The sequence below is a fragment of the Trichomycterus rosablanca genome, chromosome 8 (genome assembly GCF_030014385.1).
Source record: "Trichomycterus rosablanca isolate fTriRos1 chromosome 8, fTriRos1.hap1, whole genome shotgun sequence".
In the NCBI taxonomy this organism is placed as follows: Eukaryota; Metazoa; Chordata; class Actinopteri; order Siluriformes; family Trichomycteridae; genus Trichomycterus; species Trichomycterus rosablanca.
The window spans coordinates 23,350,656-23,364,776 of record NC_085995.1 but is presented as its reverse complement, the minus strand read 5'-3'; the positions used below and the strand labels follow the sequence as shown (position 1 = coordinate 23,364,776).

Sequence of the window (14,121 nt, the reverse complement as noted above, 5' to 3'; positions counted from 1 at the left end):
AAATCGGGTGAAAATGCATTAAAAAAAAGACACAGGTCAAAAGTTTTTGCTGATTTTCAGATCAAACACCGGAAATGAAACATACTTACTCAGTGACTTTATACGTGGTAGCAGAAAGGCTAGCATAAGTTTGTTATAAACTGATGATCTTTTACAATTGGTGCTTAAACCTGTCTCCAATAGTAAGAAAAACAAAAAAACATCCACTGAGTGTCTATTCAATCACAGAAATGCCTTATTGATAATAGAGTTGATGCAAGAATAGTCAGACTGGTTTGAGCTTATGGAAAGAATATGCTAACTCAACCACTCTTTGTAACTGTGCTAAGTAAGAAAGCATCATGAAAAGCATGTCCAATCCTGTTGCAGAAAAGCTACAACAGCAGAGAACCATGTCGGGTTTCACGTCTGACAGACAAGAGAATGCGGTTTACACCAGATTCTGACCTCTAGCATCTGCATGTCACAGCAGAAATCAATATTTATCAGATCAGGCAACGTTTTTCCAATCTTTAACTGTCCAGTTGTAGCCTGTACCCTGTGCTATCTTCTGTTCTTGGCTGATGAGTGGAACCTGATGTGGCACTCTGTTGTTGTAGACCATCCACCTTAAGGTTTGCTGAGATGTGCATTTTGAGCAGCTCTTCTGCTCACTGTGATTGTAAAAAGTGTTTCATTTCATTTATTGTACCCTTGCTGTCAGCTTTAAACAATCTGGCTGTTCTATGTTGTCCTCTAATTCTGCAGAAACTCCATATGATTGGAAATCCAAGATGATCAGTAGTTACTGACATATTTAAACCAGCACGTCTGGCACCAACATGCATACCACAGTCTAAGTCACTGTGATCCTGGGCTTCCCCCCATTCTAATGCTTGTATAGATATTTACTAGAAATTCAGAAAGTATTCAGACCCCTTGGCATTTTTGTACACTTCATTGTGTTGATGTGTTTGATGTTTAGCGATACCTCTTTTGGAAAGATTGGAACCATTTGTTAAAAAACAAGAATGGAACTGATTTGTTTATTATCTTTAACCTTTAACTAAGTACAATAAAATAACATTTACATTTTGGCTGATTTGGTTTGTAAATGTAAACAAATTCTACACTTGATGCCTTCATGATGCAAAGATGAGCCATGGTTCACCACTTTGTGCCAAACTTTGTTAGGGAATTTTCAGTCATTAATTACTGTTCATTGTGCATGACTTTTGAGCCCTTAGATGGCATTGTATGAAAAACTGTCATGCTGCTATTTTAAATATAGCCACATGGACTTGGGAGTACTTTGGAAAACCGAAGTGACATAACACAGTCAACCACTGCATCAAGAAATGCAACCTGTACGCGTTCTCTGGGCTCAAGCTCATCTTAGATAGACAATGTTATTCGAGGGATCTTCAAAAAGTTTCTGCAATTTTTAAATTTTGGTTTGAAATGGTGAGGGCGGGAGTAGTAGTAATTGGTCGAGTCTGAGAGACTAAAAGAGAGCTTATAATCTGGATTTAGCTCCATCTGATTTTTACTTTTTTGGACCGCTTGAAGAAGCTTTATGGGGAGGAAAATTTTCATGTGATTTTGATGAGTGGTGCATCAGCGGCTGCGCGCTCAACCTAAAACATTTTTTGCTAATGGCATTAAAAAGTTGGTACGATGCTGGAAAAAATGCCTCAGAAGGGGACTCTATGTAAAATATTGATGTATTTAAAAAAAAAAATTCTTAATAAATAGAGTTTAAAAAAGAGCGGAAACATTTTGAAGAGCCCTCATATTAAGGTAGGGGGTCACTGTGTGTATTCTTAAGCAATAGAACACGAGAGGGAGTGTGTTATCGCGAATAACATCATGGCTGTGATGTTATTCGCGATAACACACGACCTCAAGTGTTCTATTGCTTTTATACAACAGTTTTTACAAAATAAAGAAAGAAAATAAATCAAAGAAGCCCTGAATTTCATAATAAATATGCTTTAATATTGACAATACCTTCCGCCAAAAAGTAGTTCCACAACGAATATAAAGTTTAACACTACAAAGCAGACATCCCAAGTTGCAAAAACTCATTTCAGGGAGGTAAGAACAACAAGAAGAAAAAGTCAAGAACCTCCGAAGAGAGAAAAAAGAAACAAAAAACATCTTGGACACACCAAAGGATATAGGTGATAACAGAACTTCTAGGAGCTGCTAACTGGGCTATTAAGCTAACTGTTTGCATACATGTGTGTGTGCGTGTGTGTGTGTGTGTGTGTGTGTGTGTGTGTGTACATCAGTGAGTGAGTGACTTACAAAGATACAGAGAAAGAGGTGTGAGGTGAGACACAGATGGGCTCTTATGCTAAATACTCTTGTGTTATATGAATGCCAAGGGTCTTCCGAATATTCATATGAGTGAAAATACTCCACACACACACACACACACACACACACACACACACACACAAAATATCTGGCAGGGCATATTTTTGCAGAGTCTCAGCATTTCAAATCTGTCAGCTCAAATCTGCATACAACCTACAGTACAACCAGCTGCTGCTCTCACCTCCAGGCTAACACACACACACACACACAGAGAGAGAGAGAAAGAGACTTCTTTAATGAAAAGCTGGTATTCAAAATGTGGGGGGCCAAGGCATGGGGCAGCTGCTGGGGGCAATGAGCAAAACATGATATTACACAGTTGGAATTTAAGTCAATACAGCACATTTTGTATAAATATATGTATTTGAGAAACACTTAAAATAGAAATAATTAAATTAATGTACAATAGCCAGTCCACCTTGTGCGTGATTTGGGAGGCGAAAGGAAACATGAGTACCCAGAGGAAACCCACATGGACTGTCTGAAAACCTAGTGAGCTGTTTGCTGCCTACTGCATATCTAGCTAGCTTTCTAAGTATAGAGGATTTTAACCGATATACATTTACATTTTCAGCATTTTGCAGACAACTTTATCGTTTATTATATTTATAGCGACTTACATTACAGTTACAGTATACAGTCTGAGCAATTGAGGGTTAAGGGCCTTGCTCAAGGGCCCAACAGCAGCAAACTGGTAGTGGTGGGGCTTGAACCAGCAATGCTCTGATTACTAGTCCAGTACCTTAACAACTAGGCTACAGCTTATATAGAACTTTAAAAGGCAAATTATTTAGATGCACTACTGAGACATCGATTACATCATCAACTGCCCCGTCTTCTGCCGCAGTGTTAGCTTACCATTCAGGCCATCCTAGTGAGCTCTGTACATCATTTTATGGACAGCATTTTATGTCATCTGACGCGCACTCGAGAAGAAGGCAGTCTAAATTCTTAGATACCCTAAAATGCTGCCTACTGATGTGCCTTAATCAAAAGCGATAATCTGACTGAATGAAGAGAGGGCATCTGATGCTTCCTTACCGCTGAAGGTATTCAGTATGGCACAACTTTTCTCACAAAACATTACAAATATGGTGAAGTGGATGAATACGGAGCAACAAACAAGTTATTTTCGAATGTAAATACATTCTTATTGATTTTTAATTTGTATAAAGGTGTACCAGTGTCATTTATCTGCAAATTCGTGACAACTTAATCACTTTCAGATGTTAGCTGGCATGCTAGCGAGTTGTGTTGCATCAGCTCATTGTTTTGAATGAACTGAGGCTAACTGTGTTAGCTTAGTAAGCGAAAACTGTGATAAGATTATCAGAATCTTCTCTACTTAGGTGGCTGCTGGGGGCAATGAGTAAAACCAATGCTTTCTTAGCGATGAAGGCAATCCCAGCATTCAATGCGGCACAACTTTTTTTTTAACAAAAATTTACCAATATGCTGGACGAATGTGAAAGAACGCATTCTTTTCAAATGTAATACATTTTCATTGATTTTACATTTGTATAAATGTGTACGAGTGTAATTTATTTGCAAATTCAGGCTTGTCAGTGACAATTTTAACTATTTTCAGTACACGGAGGGAAATGTTAGCTGGCATGCTAGCAGGTTTGAATGGCCTGAGGCTAACTGTGTTAGCTTAGTAAGCAAAAACTGTGGTGACATAATCACTGTCTAAATAACCTGCCTTATGAGTTCGATGTCTTATTAGAATCCTCTAGGTAGGCAGTAGGCAGCAAGGCAACTCACTAGGTTTTTAGACCCATAATCACTTACAAACCCAAAATTGCAAATAAAGTACACTCGTACACCTTTATACAAATGAAAAATGAATGAGTGATTACTCATGTGATGGACTGATGCGCCCCCCCCCCCCCCTAACCCTGATTAGGATACGCTGATTCCACTCTGCTCTCTGTACACTATAATATTGCTTTCACAGGCAGAAGCACACTAAGCTCCATTGTTATTCAGTCAAAATATAGCTCAGAATAAGGCATCTTGGTAGGCAGCATTTTAAGGCATCTAGAATTTAGACAGGCTTTTTCTCTGAATGCTGTCTATGTAGAGAGCTCACTAGGTTTTCAGACAGACCAATGGAGAAAAAGCAACATCTATCACGGTGAGTAAACTAAAGCAAGGATTAAACCCAGATCTTCAGAAACAAAGTGGCAGCACAGCACTCTACCATCGGTGCCACCATGATGCACCTAAAATTCTTTTATTTTAAATAACGTTTTGTTAATGAATGTGATTCTCTCATTCTCTTCCTCTTTATCTGTTCATCTCTCCACTCCCGTTTCTTCTCTTATTCTTTGTACCCAGCCTTTATCTCCTTTGTTTACTTGGTTTTCAGCCCTTCCACCCGACATGTCCTCTGCTCTCTGTGCCTTTGTGTCCTCCTCACAGAGTGGACATGACTCTGAAAGGCTGCTGAACGTCCATTGAATTCAGTGGAACACAGGCATGAACCCTTAACATGATTCCTGCTCCTGTTCCGTGCTCACTCGCCGTCTCTGGCAGTGAATTACATCTGTCCTGCCAGTCCTCATCCATCCTTCGGCAGGAAGACATGGCTAATGGAGCCAATATACAGTGAAGAGAGAGTGGGCTGTCCAAGCCGAGAGCATATGCAGAGACCGGCTGTGATGGCCCAGAGAATCAAAGCAGTGGAGATATAAAGCCAATTAGGCTTAGTGTGTGGGTATTAGCTTTTTGTTTGCTTGTGTAGGATGTCAGAGGACCTATATACAATTAATCTTGTGATCACTTTTCAACCTTACAACTGTACATTTTGGTCTAATATTATTTAAAGAAACCAGAAAGTGTTATGGCTGATGCTAAACCATTCACCCTCCAGTTGATGCTACAGTACTGGTTTTTGGCAATTGAGTTCTCTCTCTTTTTTATACAATTACACATAAATTTGTTGGTTCTGCTTTCTCTTTCTTTTACCCCTTAGTTTTAGGGGAAAGTAATGTTTTTGAAAGCATTTTTGTTGACTTATACCAAATTCACACTGCACAACGTTTAAGGTGTTTAGATCACTGTACAGTTCACACTACACTGCTTGATCTCTTATAAACGTGAGTCTTTTAGGTTGTTGTGGTTTTCACATTGCACAACTGATCGGTGATAGGGGGTCACACACTACACGATTTTTCACCAAGAGGAATCTCAGATGAGTCTATCTGGTCTCCTCTCCCAAACTATGTTTTGTCACGAAAACACATGCGAGAAGTGACGAGGGGTTTAATGATACCATGTCCAAAAATGCACGTCAGATTAAAGCGCTGATATGCACCGTAAAAGCAAGTAGGAAAAATCAATGAATCTGGCTGAAGGACTGGATTGGGCTACGTGGCCATCAGGGATTGTCTGTTCTGCAGAGAGAGTTTGAAGTGAAATAAACATTAGTAGGTAGTAGGTATTATTGTTTGGCGTGGACAATAAGTCACAAATACTGTAAAGCTTATGTGTGCCGATATATTCTGTTAGAAACTACTGTATATTATGCCCCTGCCCCACACATTTACAACTCCTCCCCCTGGTTTCCCTTCTGTATCTTGCGTTCATAACTATTACAACCTGATCACAACACCTTTCACACTACAGGATTTTGAGTCGCCGACAAGTCCAGATATTTAACATGCTAGATATTTTCTAGAGTCTGCAAGTCGTTGAACAGTTCACACATAGCGATCCTATTTCCGAGCCCTGAGCAAATGCTGATTTCCCTCCGAGCTGCCACATCTAGCAGTGACCTGTCAGTGAGCAAAAATCATGTAGTGTGAACTAGGCATAATACAGTAAAATTTGAATATTTTCCCTTTATTAAATACTACATTGTGTAGTACACATCTCACATCTCAGTTTGTATTAGGGCCAATAACTAATTTTGTTCTTTTAAAAAAAGAAGCTAGCAGTTGAGAGGTTGTGGCTGAGGGGGTTTAAGTAGGTATTTTTACCTTGGCTATGTGTTTGTATGTAGGTGGGGGTAGAATATTGACATATTCTTTTTAAAACCATGCATGTCATTCATTTATTTATTCATTCACTGTCAGTTTCACCTCTGCTTTATCCTGTTCAGGGTTGTGGTGGGTACAATTCACCCGAACAGGTCACCAGTCCATCACAGGGAAAACACACACACACACACATTTACACCTTAGGCAATTTTTAGCATCTTCAGTTACCCTGACTGTATGTCTTTGGACTGTGGGAGGAAACCAAAGCCCCCAGAGGAAACCCACACAGACACAGCGGAAACATGAAGACTCCACATAGAAAGGACACAGACCGCTCCACTTGGGAATCTAACCCAGGCCCTTCTTGCTGTAAGGTGACAGTGCTACCCATGCCGCCCTGCAATTATGTCATTAATCCTTAATACTCTTAATACTACTGCTACTACTACAACTAATAATAATAATATTTATTTTCTGCCTAGTTTAAGCCAATTTTTCAAATTTTTCTCTAGTCTGTAGTTTTACTGCCACTGTTTCTACCACAATCAAGAAGGCCCGTGGATGTCACACGCCCTCTTCGACGTGTGTAGCTGCCAATACTTTCTTTTCACCCACCAGGGACACATGTTTCTGCCTTATAAAAAAGGCCCATGTGATTAATCTCCTTTAAAACAGAGACACTGTCTGTTGTTACCGGCCCCACTGTTTAAATACAGATGTTAAGCACAATGTAGGCATTCTTAATTCCTCTCCATTCTCTTCATGTACAGGGTCTGACCTTTAGCAGATAGATGTTACTGTGAGGAGATGGTCTCCCTCTCTCTCTCTCTCTCTCTCTCTCTCTCTCTCGGCGCCGTGTGTAGCGGTGTGTGTTGATGTATTCGTTAGCTAATTAGGATGAGGTTGTTCTATCTCTCCCATAACACTAGTCCAGCAATGAGAGCTGCTCACGGTTTGGCCCTACTGAGACACACCTGCCAATCACACCTGCTGATGTGCCTGCTTTATTTATTCATAAGCTATTTCCACACCCAGGTTCATTCTCACACACACACACACACACACATACAGAAACAGTGAAATATGCACACACAGTTACTATCATTCCGAAATACAGTGGCCTTCAGCACCTGTGTGTGGGAGGAGGTGGTTCATTGTGAGCAGCTGCACTCTATTATACATTTTACTGGTGCTAACAAGCATTCCTCAATACCATGCTTAAATATTACAAAACTCTTTATAAATTCAGACTGCACATGTATTTAGCCCTCCAGGCTCCTAGGATAATTTTTTGTGTAAGTTTTTGGTCATTGTCTAGCCAAAGGGTTCAACCAAAATAGTTTTAGCATGTAATCATCATGTTTGTGCTTCAATGAGAATGCTTTGTAAGGTGGTTATTTTGGTCACCTTATATATTTGCGATAGCCTCTTTGTGTTAGGGGCTTATTAGCTACAGTATTGTTCTAACCTGATTAAACATCCTGCACTTTTTTACTATTTTATTGTAGGTGAACGGCTTTACCTTGCACTTTACTCACAAGGCATAAACCAGCCTTTACAAAAGGCACTTAAAAACTCAGAGAAACTCTGACAGGAAGTGGTCTTGTAGACGCAACAGCTTGCATGATATAAAGCTTACAAGACAACAACTTTAGGCACTGGTTGATTTAAGCATGTATGTTAAATGTGTTCAGCTGTTAGATCTACAAAATAATTTCATTTTCTCTCCATCTTCTCAATGATTCTGTAATTTCTTCATATCTCCAATTTCTTATATGTTTTATGCTTTAATTTCACATTGCATTGAGACAATATTCAGGGAAAATGTTGAAAAGTGGGATGGTGATTTAAAACTTTTGAATCCCAGTGTATGTACAACCAATCATAAATAAAAAGTAATTATAATGATAATGTTAAGCTCTCCTATGCTGCATCCTATGGCAGCATGTTCCCCCTAACATCACACTTTCACACCACATGTTAATCTAGCTATACAGAAGGAAAATATATGACTGTCATTATAGAACTGATCCAACAAAAGCCAAAATGAAGCATAGCTGTTGCTTTGATGGCAAATTCTTATAGATGCTACACTTACTCAGCTGAGATTTGGCTGAACTCTCTCTCTCGGGTCGACCTTGATTTATGGCATGGTCTTTTATAGCTGTTCTTATCTGATCTGAGCCAATAGCTCGGACTCTTCCTCTGTGTTGAATGCCGCCATGCATTCATACTTCTCTCCCTCTTCATCAGCCGGCCATTTGTCAACTTCTTTCACTCTGAACTGTAATTGTGGCCGCTCGATCCTGAAAAGAATCATTCCAAAGAGCAGCTATAGATGGATATGAAATTGAAAATCTTTCAATAGGTAGAAGTCTGACTGAGATAACAATTACTTGTAATTGTTCTACCGTGCTGTGAAAAAGTATTTGTCACACTTATATGTTTCAGATCATCAATCTACTTTTAATATTAGACAAAAATAACCCAAGTAATCACAAAATACTTTTTTAAATTATGATTTCATGTATTGAAGAATAAATGCTGTTCAGCACTACCTGGCACTATGAAACAATTGCCTTCTAAGCTGCTAAATCAACCAGTTACCCAAATTCAAATGACAGGGTTTAGTTTCACTAGTCACACCCAGGCATGATTACTACCAGACCTGTTAAATCTAAACCTGTTAAATCACTTAAATATAATGTCTGGCTATCTGAAACAGGCTAGTAGGCCTCAAATAGCAGCAGATAATGCCACATTCTAAATACAGATGCAAAACAAAGTCGTGGAAATCTAATGGAAAGGGTTACAAAGCCATTGCTAAGGTGCTGAGACTCCAATGAGATTGAGATGCTGTGGCAAACCCCTTACATTGGCAGGTGATGCTCAAAAATCCTTCAATGTAGCCGACTTTAAATAACTCACCCATAAAAAGGTGGGCCGAAATTCCTCCACAATGATTTAAAAGACTCACCACAAGTTATCACAAATGGTTGATTTCAGTTGTTACTGACAATGGTGGCACAACCAGTTATTAGGTTTAGGGGCAATTACTTTTATACATGGGTGATATACAGTAGGTTTTAAATAAATCTTCAGTAAATGGAATGAACATTTAAAAGCTGTGTTTTATTCTTACTCTTGTTATTTATATCTTATACAAAAGTTAGTTGGAAGATCTGAAACAATGTTAAATGTGCCAAATTAGCACAAAAGGAAAAAATCAGGTAAGGGACAAATAATGTGTTTTCATAATTCCAGCAGTTTCTTTTTATTTCACCTAATTAACCATGCAAAATTACAGCAGTGTATGACAATTATGAAATAAAATAAAATGATTCACAAACATTAAAATTAGGTTAACTACTGGCTCAGTGGGTACCACTGTTGTCTCACAGCAAGTAGGTCCTGGATTCAATTTCCAGATGGAGTGGTCTGGGTCCTTTCTGTGTGAAGTCTGCATGTGCTCCCCTGCCTGTGTGGGTTTTTTCTGGGAGCTCTGGTTCCCTCCCACAGTCCAAAGACATGCAGTCAGGTTAATGGAGATAACATTAAACTTAAACTGATGAATCTTGTGTAACAAGTAATTACCTGTCCTGTCATGTCATAACTAACGTGTGTAAAACATGATGTTAAAATCCTAAATAAATAAATAATTCAGAAACATGATTTAAAAAATAAAAGGTTAGTTTTTAGATTTAAATACTGAGCTAGGTGCTAATATTTAGAAAGACTTAAAAAAAATACTTGCTTACAATTTTAGAAGCTGTAATATTAAAGTCTTTGGGTTGTATTAATATACTGTACAAGCCCAATTTCTGGGAAAAAAAAAGACAAATCTGTGTTTTTTATTTAATTGATAAAAGTAGAAAGAAACAATTTACATTGTTTTCACCGATCATCTTCATTAATTGTTTATTTTACAACCACTTTTTCCTATTAAAGGTCGTGGTGGGTACAATTCACTGGGCAAAAGGCAGGAAACACCCTGGACATGTCACGAGTCCATCACAGGGCAAACACATACTTAGAGGGACTTCAGTAATTCCAGTAACCCTGACTACATGTCTTTGGACTGTGGGAGGAAACCAACACAGACACGGGGAGAACGTGCAAACTTCACACAAAAAATATTTGAACCTCTCCACCTGGGAATCTAACCCAGTACCTTCCTGCTGTGAGGCGACAGTGCTAGTCACCAAGCAGCCATGCAACCTGATCAACTTCATTGTGTTTTTTAAACAGAAAGACATTTATAATTTGATGCCTGCAACACATTTAAAAAATTTTGGGATGGAGACAAAATGAAAGTAAAAAAAAAAATAGAATATTCAAGTTACAGTGTTCCTCAATAAGCAGGGAAACTGGTAACAGTTAAGAAAATCATGATTGGAAAGGTGATGGAACACAGCACTAAACACGCCTCTGTCCCAACTTTTTGAAGTGTCTCAATGTGTTCATATTTACAAGCTACAATGAAGCAGATCAGTGAATATGTTGGAAATCTTTTCTTTCTACTTTTTCTTTTATTTATTGCATTTTACAATAATGGGGTTTGTACTTTTAGTCTGCAAGATTTTCTACATTTTTCTTTCACTCACAGATACACATAAATATTTCATCATCACATTTGAAGTAGATAACTTGTGACAGAAACTGTTTTAGTGCTAGCATACACTCTTACTTACTCTTTTTTTCAAATAGCAGTGATTTGTTTACATAACATCACCCAGTGTGCTGGTCTTTAGTGCAGAGATTTTTAACATTGTTCTTAAAAGACGTTCTGTTCTGCTGAGTTTCAAAAAGTCCTCGCTCCTATCATACCTTATTTAGTTCATAATCAATAATTAAGGCCTGAGTAATAATCAAGACTGGGTCAGGTGTGTTAGGGAACAGGAAAAGCGCTTCCAGAACTGATATTAGGAAACCGGTTGTACATCCTGACCTTAAGTATACTATTAGTTGCTTAGCTTTATGAGCAGGGTTGCCAGATTAAATCCAAAGCAAATTGGACATAACATTGTTGGACGTATTTTTGTCATCTAATCATTTTATTTAAAATGGTAAAGAACAGAAATGATAGACAACTTAGAAAAATAAATACATAAATAAAATGTCCCAAATTAAAGTACAGTGGTACCTTGAAACTCAACGTCAATTTGTTCTGGGTTTAAAAGGAGTTGAGTTTCAAGGTATTTTTTTATATAAGGATGTATGGGAAACCTGTTAATGCATTCCATGGTTCTTTGAAACTGCATATATTTTAGGCTTATGTAAAATAATGTGGTTGTTTTTGACACTTATACACTGAAAATAACACAAATATAATATAACACTGAAATACAATTGAAAAACAGTTAAGAGATGCTTGATCTTGGAATACCGTATTCCGTTCAGTTAAGGCGGATTCAAATGAGAAGTGACAAAATAGCTTTTGTGCTGGCTGTGTCATTATTTCCTATGGAGTGTGGTGGTGCACAAAACCTAACGTGACCTGTTGTACTAAAACAACAAGCAAGGAATTTCATTAGTGGAGAGAACTTATGAGCAGTAATAATTAAGAGATAAGTCATGTTAAGCTTTTATTAACGATAAGCATTTTAGACTCTCAAAAAAAAGATGATTCTTACAATTTCTCAGAACCCTGAGCTATAACACAAGTTTAAAAGTGAAACAGGAAAATAATCCAGCTAAACACAGATACATGTGGACGCTTTCAGAGTGAATTTGATGGTTATTTCACACAAATGCAGATTCATCTCATATGCACACTTTGATGACGTTTTACTGCACTGCTCAAGCCAAACGCTGAACAAAGCGACTGTTTATTATCAATTTAAAATTAAATAAATGAATTAAAAAAACAAACAAACTGAACATGTTGAGTTTAAGGAAACATTAAGTTTAAGGGAACAAATTCCTCATCAAAGGGCATTGACTTTAAAAGATTTTGAGTTTAGGGGACCACTGTATTATAAATTCAACATTTATTACCTAAACTGTATTAAATGAAGAAATTTTTTTGTTCAGAATAAAAACTTTGCAAGAGCTTTTCAGCAACAAACATTTAATGTACGTACGTATGTTTGGTATAAATTGAACTATGGTCATACAGAATAGTACTCAGTCACAACCTAGTTATACGTATTATAAATAATCTTTGATGTTTAGGGGCTGTTTTACTTCTGGAGGCCTTGTGAACTGTGTCAAAATGCATGGCAAGTTGGATTTCACGAAGTTTCAGAAGATGAAAAAACTGACTGCCTTTCCCAAAAAGCTAAAACTGGGTTGAATTTTCCAACAGGACAATGATCCAAAACTTGTTCATATACACCTAAAAGTCCACAAGTAAAGAAATAAGAATCTGAAGAATGTGGAATAATTCTCTATTGAGGAGTGCTATCCTATTCCTTGCTCTAGTTTCTCTAATCTCATCTAACATTATAACAGAGAAATAAATGCTGTTATGTTGGCAAAGTGAGGTTAAGCTAATTACCCAACAAAGACTTTTTTTGCATATCTTTTTTTTTTTATTTTACCAAGCGTGGCTATAACTCTGAAGCTAACTATAGAATCTTTAAATGTGCCCCAGGAGCAAAGGTCTGCATTACAAAAGGGCTCCTGTGGGACCCATAAATCCCAGTACAATGTGTTGCAGCACAGGACTAATTTGGAGGGTTGCAGCAAAAGACAGATAAAGCAGAGCTAGCTATAGTTTAAGATAAATATATACAGATCAGCCATAACATTAAAACCACCTCCTTTACACTCACTGTCCTGTTATCAGCTCCACTTACCATAGAGAAGCACTTTGTAGTACTACAATTACTGACTGTTGTCCACCTGTTTCTCTGCATGCTTTGTTAACCCCCTTTCATGCTGTTCTTCAATGGTCAGGACCCCTACAGGACCACTACAGAGCAGGTATTATTTGGGTGGTGGATCATTCTCAGCACTGCAGTGACACTGACATGGTGATGGTGTGTTAGTGTGTGTTGTGCTGGTATGAGAGAATAAGACACAGCAGCGCTGATGGAGTTTTTAAACACCTCACTGTCACTGCTGGACTGAGAATAGTCCACCAACCAAAAATATTTAGCCAACAGTGCCCCGTGGGCAGCGTCCTGTGACCACTGATGAAGGTCTCGAAGATGACCAACTCAAACAGCAGCAATAGATGAGTGATCGTCTCTGACTTTACATCTACAAAGTGAACCATCTAGGTAGGAGTGTCTAATAGAGTGGACAATGAGTGTACATGGTATTTAAAAACTCCAGCAGCGCTGCTGTGTCTTATCTACTCATACAAGCACAACACACACTAATACACAACCACCATGTCAGTGTAGGTGCAGTGCTGAGAATCATCCACCACCTAAATAATACCTGCTCTGTGGTGGTCCTGTGGGGGTCTTGACGATTGAAGAACAGGGTGAAAGCAGGCTAAAGAGAAATAGATGGACTACAGTCAGTAATTGTAGAACTAAGTGCTTCTATATGGTAAGTGGAGCTGATAAAATGGACAGTGAGTGTAGAAACAAGGAGGTGGTTTTAATGTTATGGCTGATCAGTGTATATATGGTCCTTTCTGTGCAGAGTTTGCATGTTCTCCCTGTTTCTGCATGGGTTTCCTCCAAGTTTCCTTATGTGGAGTTTCCTCTTACTAAAAGTCCCTCTGGGTATGAGTGTGTGTGAATGTGGGTATGTGTGTTTGCCTTGTGATGGACTGGCGACCTGTTTGGCACTCTTACCCTAGGGTATAAAGTGAATAAAT

At 38.3% G+C, this 14,121-nt stretch overlaps 1 protein-coding gene across 1 annotated transcript in view; it reads left to right on the top strand.

The window, feature by feature from the left end:
- The window catches only part of nrg2b (neuregulin 2b), a 103,463-nt gene that overhangs the window by 57,307 nt on the left and 32,035 nt on the right, over positions 1 to 14,121 (top strand). The gene's annotated exons all lie outside the window — the stretch shown is intronic.